Source organism: Echinops telfairi, unplaced genomic scaffold, assembly GCF_000313985.2.
Source record: "Echinops telfairi isolate 266 unplaced genomic scaffold, ASM31398v2 ScPeMD7_7420;HRSCAF=8458, whole genome shotgun sequence".
Classification (NCBI taxonomy): Eukaryota; Metazoa; Chordata; class Mammalia; order Afrosoricida; family Tenrecidae; genus Echinops; species Echinops telfairi.
In genome coordinates this window covers 25,885,569-25,896,962 of record NW_022111320.1, presented here as the reverse complement: position 1 = coordinate 25,896,962, position 11,394 = coordinate 25,885,569, and positions in this window count along the sequence as shown.

Sequence of the window (11,394 nt, the reverse complement as noted above, 5' to 3'; positions counted from 1 at the left end):
GACCCTTGTACACCCTCCTCAGAATTGTTACTACACTTGGGACCCTTGTATACCCTCCTCAGAATTGTTTCGACAGTTGAGACCTTGATGGTAGCCATGGCATCAATCCTTCTTTCTTAGGGCCTTCCTTTTTGCTGAGCCTCTTTTTTTAACCAAGCCGAATGCCCTCTCCCAGGGGCTAGATGTTCCTGATAACCTGCCCAAAGAACATGAGATGAAATCTCACTGTTCTCCCTTTTAAGGAGTATTCTGGCTACTTTCAAAACAGATTTGTTGCTTCTCTTGGCAGTCCATAATATAGTCAATAGCCTTTGCAACACCATAATTCAAGTGCATCGTATTTTTTTATTATGATGGTTCATTGTCTCACTTTCAAAAGCATATGAGATGGCCGAAGATGCATGGCTGGGGGCAGGCACACCTGAGTCCTCAACGTGACATCTTTGATTTTGAACACCCCAGGTGTCTTGTGGAGCAGATTTGCCCAATATAATGCCATTCACTTTCGTGGCTGCTGCTTCCACGGGTGTTGATCCCAGGAAAATGAAATTTTTGACAACTTCAATCCTTTCTCCATTTATCATGATGTTGCATGTCGGCCTGGTGGTGAGGGTTTTGTTTTCTTTTTGTCGAGTTGAGTTGTAATCCACACTGAATGCTTTCAGTTTCACCAGCAAGTGCTTCAAGTCCTCCCGTTCACCAGCAAGGTGGGGGCATCTGCAAATCGCAGGTTGATAACAAGCCGTCCTCCAATCCTGATGCCGCTGTTCAGATGCTAGGATGATTTGCTCCGCATACAAATTGAGTAAGTATGATGAAGCGATGTAAAACTGGTGCATGCTGTTCTAATTTTAAACCACTCAGAATCCCCTTGTTCTGTTTGAACCATTACCTCTTGGCCTGTGCACAGGTCCCACAGGAGCACAATGAAGTGTTCTGGAATTCCTATTCTTCTCAATGTAGTCCTAGTTTCTTAGGACCCACACCGTGGCATGCCTTTGCTTTGTCAACGAAACACAAGTAAACATCTTTCTGGTATTCTCTGCTTTGAGCCAAGATCCATCTCATATTAGCAGTGATAAGCCCTTGTCTCAGAGCCTCCTCTGAATAGCGTGAATGTCTAGCAGCTCCCTCTTGATGTGCAGTTGCAACCAGGTGTTTATTATCTTCAGCAAAATTTTGTTTGTGTGTGATAATATTGATGCTCATCCACAATCTCTGCATTTTGTTTGATTGCCTTTCTTCAGATAGGACACAAGTAGGGATCACTTCCAGTTGGTTGGCCAGGTAGCTGTCTGTCAAATTCCTTGGCATAGATAAGTGAGCACTTCCAGTGTTGCATCTATTTGTTGAAACAATCTCAGTTGGTATTTCTTAAAATCCCAGAGCTTTGTTTTTTGGCCAATCCCTTCACTGCAGTTTTAGCTTGTTGATCATCTACTACCTCCTGAAATGGTTGAACACCAACAAATTCTTTTTGATGCAATGACTGTATTCTCCCCGTCTTGTTTTGATGCTTCCTGTATCATTCATTATTTTGCCCATAGAATCCTTCAATAGTGCAACTCAAGGCTGGAAGCTTTTTCTTCAATTCTTTCAGCACGAGACATTCCAAGTGTGGTCTTCCCTTTCTGGTTTTCGAATTCCAGGTCTTTGCACATGTTATTATAAAACTTTACTTTGTCTTCTTGAGCCAGCCTTTCTTTTACTCTATTGCTTCTTCCAGTCACCAACAATTACCAACACACTTAAACAACATGAGGCTGTAGAATGGTTTTAGTGGTTGATGCAGAAATTTGAATAGTAGTGTTCGTAAGTCATCTTCCTCAAAGGTAAACAGATGTTGTGCTATCACTGATATCATTGTACTTCACTGTATATCTCGTATTGTTCTTTTTGACAATTAATGTGATTCCATTTCTCTTCAACTGATCATTCCCAGTGTAGTAGAATAGGAGCCCTGGTGGCACAGTGGGCTATACAGTGAGCTGCTAACTGCAAGGTCCTGGATTTGAACTCATCAGCTGCTTTGGAGAAAGACGAGAAACCCAAAGGGGTAGTTTTGCTGTCCTGTAGGGTTGCTATGAGTTGGACTCAATAGCAGAGCATTTGGCGAGTTTTGTTTTGCTTTTAGCATAGTCGACCATCTGATTGCCCGATTCCAAATAGCCAACAGCAGTCCATTCCAGCTCACTAATGCCTAGGTATCAGTCTGCAGGCAGCCATTTCACGCTCTGTAACTTTCAATTTTCCTGTATTCATATTTTGTGTAGTCCAGGATTCTGCTATTATTGAATCTTTTGCAGCGGTTACTTCTCATGTTGAGTCTTGCCGCACCGACACCTGGAAGTCCTGAAAGGTTTACTCCACTCAGGTCATTGCGGCAGGCTTTATTGTGAGGAAGCTTCTCTTTCCCCGTCGTTTTCGCGCCTTTTAACCCGCGGGCCTCATCTCCCGGAACTGCGTCAGACAGTATTTCACTGCTAGTCCTGTTTGCACTGGTCACGTTCTTAACAAGTATCTCCCCAAGTCCTTCTTCCTAATCGGTCTTCATCAGAAGCTCGGCTGACACCGGTCCACTCTGGGTGACCCCGACAGTATTTGAAATACTGTTGGCACAGCTTCCAATAGAATGCCAGCCACCACAGCACAACAAAGTGACAGATACGCGTCCCATAGATGTTTCCAGAGTATTTGTGAAAGACGTAAAAATATATGACTAAAACACTGGAAAGGACCAGGGAGATTAGGAAATGAGCCATTTGGAACATCTAGAAATGAATATAGAAACAAGTGAAAGATTCATTGTACAGTTGAACAGAGTAGAAAGCATGTCGGACAGAGTTCGAGACAGAATTAATGAACTGAAAAATAAAACAGACAATCAATAGAAAGTAGCAAAGGAAACTTTTGAGAAGATTGGGAGTCAGTAGAAAACATGCAACAGATTCAACATGCAATTAAAAAGGTTCAGGACAGAATATCAAGATACAATTTTTGAAAAACTAAAAGACTGTAAGTTTTCCAGAATTAAAATCATATAACTTCACATGACAATTTTTGATGTAATACTTTCATTATCGCATAGCTTTTGCAACTATTTATGATGGCCTATAAGCTAATAGTAAACTGTTTAAAGGAAATAAATTGCATAGAGAAGCTATATGCACACTGTTTCAATAATTTTCTGGAGTTGTGATTGGCTCAAGTTATTGAAATAAGGCCCGTGTCTGGCTATTGCAGAGAAGCAAAAGTAGTGAAGTGGATGTATGTATGGAGAGATAGACCTCAAGGGAAAAGAGCTGGGGAAACTGTAGGGGCTGGCAAGTCCCAAACCTCTGGTTTGCCCAACCTCTGCTGTGCCACGTGGAGACAGGCTATTGCCTCTGCTGGCTTATGTCCCAAGAACCAAGGTCAAACACAGGAAAGTAGGAGCTTTGCCAGAACGTCTTTTTTTTTTAATCACAGATGCAGATCACACCCTTAGAAAGCTTTTAACCGATTGGGTGGTCACATCGTGAAACGGGAGATGATTGCGTAGTTAGTGTCTGTGAAAACACTGAGCCTCAGTGCAGCCAAGTTAACTCGTGCATCAGCCATCACAATAAGTAACCTTTGGTTTGGCCGAGAGATAGGAGATGGAGCGTGCAGAAAGACCGGAGGGCAAGCTCCTGCTTCTTCAGTTAGTAGTCATCATGTGATCTCAGTCACCCTGGTGACCATCTGTGAACGCCCATCTCTCTCCTTAGTGAATGAGTAGTATGTGCAGCCTACCTCTCAGGGGACTGTAACGACCACTGAATAGCAGGACTGTTTGGGTTGTTTGTTGGTGGGTTTAACATTACAAGTGCACAGCCATGTCAGTAGCGAGTGGCAGAGACTGTGCTGTGTCCACTAGATTATTTCCAGATACACAAACCATGTTTCCCAGCAGAGAGGTGGCACCGTGCGATTGAGTTTTGGCCAATGGCACATCAAGAGAAATGACGTATGCCGCTTCCAGGCCTGGTTCCCCAAATGTTCTGCGGCATTTTCCATTCTCTCCCCTGTGAATTGATTGGATATCAAATTCCGGAATGATCCAGAAGCCATGTGCTGAAGAGGGTAGAGCCTTTTTCAGCTTAGATTTCTACCTGGCTGTGGGAAAGCCCCCTCCCACTCTTACCCCCCTAATCCTCAGCTCAAGTGAGAGTGACATGTATAAAGAAAAATCAGTATTGTGTGAACCCCATGAGACTTGGGTGACTGATTAAAGCTGCTATTTTGGCCTACCCTGACTACTACATTGCTAAAAAAGATGCTTGAGGACTAGAAATTGTAGAAATAACAAGATAATCTATCAATGGATTGTACCATTTGATGTCTGTTTTGAGATAGCTTACTTGGACATAGGAAGCGGTGTCGTATATGTCTGTCTATGGGTATGTCTTCCTGTCCTTCTCCTTCCAGGACTAACTGGCTTATCCTCTGGACAGTTGCTCTTCCCTTCTCTAGGGCGAATGGCAGCAGGGGCCGGCGTTGATCGCACATGCTTCTGTAACTTGGGAGAAACCTGACCCAGGTGGTGCTGCAGATAAGATGCCCTCCTCTTTTTGAAAGCTTTTAACTAGACACAGTACTTGGTCCTAAATAAAACCATGGACCAGGAGTTATCGCTGAAACCCGTATCAAGCTGAAGCGAAAAGGGAGTGGCTCTTCAGCTGTCCCTCAAAAATTGAGGAAATTTACACATGGTGAGTCAACATAGAGCCATTGGCGAAGTATCTTATTTAACTGAACAGATGCTGTAATTTGTCCTGTTTGTATTATTTGACATGTTGCAAATGGAAATGCTTTTATGCTATGAGAAGGGTGCTATTTGCAATTCCTCCTTTTCTTTGATTCCTCCTTTAACTTATTTTTACATCATTTTTGAATAACACTGTCCCTTGGTTCAAAAATAAATCTGTTTCAATTTCCCAAGCAGGCACTCTTGTTCATTTCTAATGAGTCCTTCTGGAATTTCCTTTAGCATACATCAGAAAATATAAGCCCACGTGTTCTTATTCCTCGTCCCATTTCTGTAATCCAACGACAACACACTTCATATTGCCTCGCACCTTGCCCTTTTCACGTTGGTAAGCTTTCATATCAGTTATTTCATAGTAATTAATTTCTAAACACTTTTAAAAACTGAATTACATGAGGGTTTGCAGAGTGGAACGTTCATTTTAACAGTCAACAATGTACACACGTTTTGTTTCAACTGGCCCATTGCAGTCCCCTCCATGTAACATCACATCGCCCACCTCCCCTCTGTGCTTTTTGTTTCCATTCCGTCTTTCCTCACCCCTAACCCTTATCCTGGGGTAAATGCTACCCTTTGGGTCTTAATAGATTGATTATACTAATACAGGAAGGAATTCAGTCCCAGGCCTGAAGAGTGAAGGGCCTGGTCTGGGGTCCCCCCACGTGACCCCCCATCTCAATCTGACCTGTAAGTCTCATCTCCTAGGATTTCGAGCTTTGTTGCACATGTTTCTCCCATTCTATCCCGGACCTGCTAATATGTTCCTTTTGCAGAGCGATTGCGTGGGTAGCCAGGCACCATCTGGTCCTTCTGGCCTCCGAGCGGTGGAGACTGATGTTTGTGTGGTCCATTAGCTTACTGGACTGATCGTTTCCCTTTGTCTTCAGCTCTGGACAGGGAGAGATACCTTAGCTGGCTACTCTCAGGCTTCTAAGACCCAAGTCTTAGAAGTCACTAAATTAGCATGTAGAATATTGTCTTTGTGAATTATGATGTAACTGAACTTGGGGGGGCCCCCCAGACTAGAATCCAAATCCTCCCAGACTCAGCGACGCATTCCCTCAAGATGTTTTGTTCTGTCTAAGAAGTTTTCATAAATGTTGTACACATTTATGGGTAGATTTGCAGCGACGGCACATAGACATGTACAACTATCATCTGTCAAATCTATGTATACCTGTGGGTAGACTGCCACTCTCCTCACACCTGTTCACTGAAAGTCTAGCCAAGCATCTACTCGTGGACCACAGTTATGGCAGGATTGTATATAGAACAGTATTTATCCCTGTTGCCTTTAACTCTTGTAAACATCTCTCAAATGGCTTGTTCTGCTAACATCAGCTTTTGCCACCCTCTCTCTTTTTGGATATGGTCTTCTTCTTCACCCAAGTTAACACTTCGTCTTCTCTCTAGCCCATGACTTCCTCTACCTCTTTTCCCTTCCCTGGTAATTATCAAAGAATGTTACCTTCAGTGTGAAAATCTTTTCTTGACTTTTTATAATTGTGACTTCAGACAGTATTTGTTCCTTTGTGCTTGGGTAACTTCCTGTAGCATACTGTTGTCCAAATCCCTTTGTGTCAAGAGGTGCTTCACAGATGCACCGTGGTTCTTGAACATTGGGTAGTATTCTGTTGTGTGTCTGTATTGAAGTTGATTCATCCAGTCCTCCACTGATGGGCATTTCAGTTCCTACTTTTTGCTATTGGGAATAGTGCTTTGATGTGCCTAAGTACAGTTAATTGTTTTTAACTTTTATTTTAAAACAATTATAGAATTATGGGATGGTACAAATTATGGGATGGTACACAGAGGCTTTGTTGCCCTTCACGCAGTTTCCCCTAATGGTGCCACCATGGCATACCGCTTTTAAAATGATAAACGTTCAAATAATAACAGCAAACATTCCAGGCAATATTCTAAGTACTTTGCATGTATCAGCTTATTCCTCACGAATTTATCACCACTTAGAGACCAGGAAAGGAAGATGAGGCCAGAGAACTACCCACGATTGCCGTCAGTCATCAATGGAGCCAGTGCTTGCACCCAGGCGGTCTCACCTAAGTGTCTGTGTTCTCAACTCTTGGGCCACAGTGCTTCTCTTGAATAACAGGTCTTCATAAAAATAATAACAACAAAACTCACTGACATCATGGCAATTCTGACCCAAAGTGACCTTATAGGACAGGGTAGAAATGCTCCTGTAGAGTTCTTAGATTATAAATCTTAACAGGAAATGAAAGTCTCATTTTTCTCTCACAGAGCAGCTGGTGAGCTCAAACTGGTGACCTTGTGGTAAGCAGCCCAATGTGTAACCCACACCAGCAGCAGAGCTTCTCTGGGTATTCACAGTTAAGCAAAACCCAATAGTGACTGGAATATAGTAGCTGCCATCAGTATTAACAATTATTTTGTAAGCGTTCATAAATGTACTATGTTCATGCATGCATGATATAGACATGAATTCTGGGGAAGCCTTATACTGTCCTAAAGCTTTCTTTATAAGATTAATAATGCTGGTCTTCCTGTATCAACACATACGGATCTTCCACATGCTTTTGATATCCGTGTCATAGTTTGTTATGAATTCCGTCATTTACTACAGATGGAGAGATAGATTGTTTCTTGTCTTTTTCCTTTTATTAAAAATTGCTATTTTTGTAAAAATATGAATGACAACATTTGCCAGTTCCAACATGTTTTCAGGTTCTTCCATTTCTCTTACGGTGATTGCTGTAGTGAGCATCCTGCATGTATCTCCGTGCTCATTGCAGGAGTAAGTCTACAGGATAGACGTCTACACGTAGAGTTGCTGGCATACAAGTGTGTGTGTGTTTGGAATTGTAATAGACACCGCCACACGCCCCTTCAAGGAGGTGGCTGCACACATACGCTTCTGACCACTTGCCCCCACCCTCCAAATCATTGTATTGGGAACTAATAGAGATATAATATCATTCTATACTCCAATCACATCAAGCAGTGTTGTACAATTGTTACCACAATCAGTTTCAAAACATGCTTTTGGTCCCTTCTACCCCCTCACCAATGCACCCTCCCCGTCGCCAGAAACCCTTCTTCTACTTGCTGTTCCTATCGGTTCATCCATCCTGGGTTTCATGTGCTGAAAAACAGAAAAACACACGACAAACAAATAAGAGGGTGACTCCAAATGATGTAACACATCTGAGATAAACCAAAAAATACAGAACAAACCGAAAAACACAGAACACATTGAAAACCAGATCAGGCCTAATGTGCATCAGAGGGGGATCAACTGACAAGGTTCTTGTGGTGGGAGGTCAGATGCGTAGGCATTTCTGCCCCCCCCCCCACAGGGCGATCAGTTGTCAGACAGCTCTGGGCCTGCTCCCTGCTGCTGGGGACAATGGACAGGCTCCTGTGGGCAGAGTTCCCATCCTACTGATAATGGTCTCCATCATTTGGGCCAGGAACAGGCCGTATTGGCTCTGTGATATCCTGAATCTGGGATCCGCCCATCTTGTCACGTGTATACCCCAAGCCCTCCTCTTCCTATTGCATGTATGTCCCTGGGCCACCCCTTCTCATTGCTGTGTAGCCTATAGTGCAGCCTCTCCCTGTGACGTGTCTCTACCTGTAATTAGTGGGCTGGCATGCCCCCAAAAGGTATATAGGCGTGGGTCAGCAAGATAGAGCTCTCTGACCTCTCTGACCTCTCTCCCTGTTTGTTCCCCTCTCTCCCCCCTCTCCTCTCCCATCCTCTCTCCCTTCTTCCCTTGCCCTCCTTCCCTTCCCCCTCTCTCCACTTGGACCACCAAGCTGGGCTGAGATGAGCAATACTACCATGTAATGTGTCTGACTGCATTATTATAATATCTCTCATGCTCTCGATGACTTTAATATAATACTTATATATCTCAACCGTACAATTGTGCTTACTGAACCCGTGGGTAGTAGTAGTAGCAGCGGGGGGGTGGGGGTTGGAGCTGGCTCTCCACCCCCCACCCCTCCCAATTTAACTTAATACTACAGGTTCTAACCACTCAAGTCAGGTTTATCCTCTTGACCTTCTGGAGTCATTGACCAATGCACTCTGCTTAAGAACCACTGTCCTCCCATCCCTCTATTATGGATGGAGGGAGATCACCGTAGGCTTATTTCCTATGGAGTTCCCAGAAATGTATCTTGAGCTCCCTCTCTCATCCACAGCCTTCTGCATACCAGATTCTCACAATTTAGGCTCTGATACCATTCCCTCCTTTGACTTCGGATTATGATTTATAATTCTTCGGTCACTGATGTTGGTGTGCTTCTTCCATGTGGACTTAGTTGATTTCTCAGTTAGCTGTTTGGACACAACAAGCCTTTAAGACCCAAACCATATTTTATCTGATAGCCGGGCACCATCTAATTGCTTCACCACATTTCGCTACAGCACCTGTATCTTCCGTGTTCCCTTCCTGAGGGCGAGTACCAAGCAGGGCCATCCGGTAAGAACTAATTGTTCTCTAGTTGGAGCTAGGGTTTAGTGTCAGCACCATGACCACTGTCTTCTCCTGGTTACTTCTCTAGTCTCTACTGGGGAATTTTTAAATAATAAGCAGAGACTTCAGTTAAGAAATGTGCAATTTTATATTTATTACAAGTTGATATTCTCTCCTACCAGTTTTATTCTACAAAGGAAAATTTTGTTGTTCATTGCCAGTTACAACTACAACTTTGTTGAAGCAGCCCCCTTACTGGTGGTTGAAATACTGTGACTGAAACTTATAAAGTCACGGAATGGGACATCTATATGAGCATTCTTGCAAGAAATAGTGAAGTCCATTTAAAACAAAGCATCTCTTTAAATACCATCAAATCAATCACAAATTCATTGTGCAAGCAAGAATCCAGCAGGGTCTTTCAAACACCAAGCTTAGATGGGCAGATCCTTCTGGGGGCAGTTCCAGTGTCCAGTGAATGGTTCAAACACTCCCATAGCAGTTCAAAGCAGCAACTGCTCTATGGAGAAACATCTTGGGAGATCTGCTTTTGTAAGGATTACAACAGCCTAGGAAACCCAATGGGGCAGTAGTTCTGTTCTGTTCTGTCCAGTCCCAATGAGTCTGCTCTCTCACTGCCATCGAGTCAGTGCTGACTCATAGCAACCCCTTGTGGGTTCCCAAAACTGTTAACTGTTTATGGAATTAGAAAGCCAAGTCTTTCTCCCAAGAAGCTGCTGGTGGTTTTGAACTGTTAACCATGCAGATCACAGCTCAACGCATAACCACTAACCCACCAGGGCTCCTGAGACACACAATATTAGGAATAGCATGACCTTCATGCCCACTAGAGGTCACTCTTCACAAATGACCATTCTTTGGTCATCATCATTCTCACAGCCAAGTTTTCAGAGGTTCGTGTGTTTCTCATGAACAAAGCTGAGTTGGTGCCAGGCAATTACCCAGTGTCGAGGTTTCATTTTGACACTACAACTCAAGACTGACCACGGGAGGGATGATAAACGTAGAGAGCGGTGTAGCACTGATGAAACACATAACTATCCTCTAGTTCTTTAATATTTTCTCTCCTTACTTTTGTGATCTTTGTTTTACCTCATTAATTTTGTTAGACCTGCATATCTTCATTTGTATAATTAAGAGGGCTCGATGCATGAAAGCCAAGATAGATAACCCTTCAGAAATAGTAACAGGAGTCATAATTCTCTGGGGGTAGAGGAAGAGAGGAGGGGAAGGGGAGAAGGGGGAGTTGATAGCAACGATGACTGTATAACCCCACTTGAGGGGAACGAATAGCAGAATTTCAGATGAATGGATGCATAGGATGGTGTAAGATATGGCAATAATAATAATAAGATGTCATATGATAAGGATTCGTGGGAGGATAGTGTTAGGGAGGAAAGGGGTAAAGGGGAGATGATATCAAAGAGTTCAAGAAGAAAGAAAATATCTTTAAACTGATAGTGGTAGCAATTATAAAATTACGCTTGATCTAACTGAATTATGGATGGTTATAAGAGCTCCCAATAAATGATTAAAAAAAAAAAAAGATTGACCATGCATCTTGATGTACAACTACTTTCCCCTCACATCTGGCCCGTCTGCAGGTGGACATCTGGTTAAATTGTATTGCTTCTGGATCTAACTCCCTCCTTCATATTGGACACTGTGATAGTTGGGTTTATTGTGCCAACTAGGCCAATGGGAATATGTGGGCAGAATTTGGTTGGATCACGGCTTGATTGGAGGATGACTGAAATAAAGACAGCTGGCATCCCATCTGCCTCTTGATCCCTGGTAATTGGACCAGTATGCTGCTGCTTTAGCTAGTTCTCTGCCTCAACCTGTGACCTACACTACCTGTGGGCCAAGCCAACCCATGGATCATGTTGCTAGAGCTTAAGGTTCCTGCAAGACTTGCTTCTTCATGCTGCTGGTGGGTACATCCTTTGAACTTGAGGCTGGTGGATCCTGTTAATGTGCTTGAGTTCAAGATCCCATCAAGGCCAGCTTAGCAAAGCTCCGGAGCTATACTGACTTGCTGACCCGCCCTGCTGTTTGCTGCCTGTGGGCAGACTATGCCTGCCTTGATTCCACTGTCTATTTCCTTGACCTTGGACA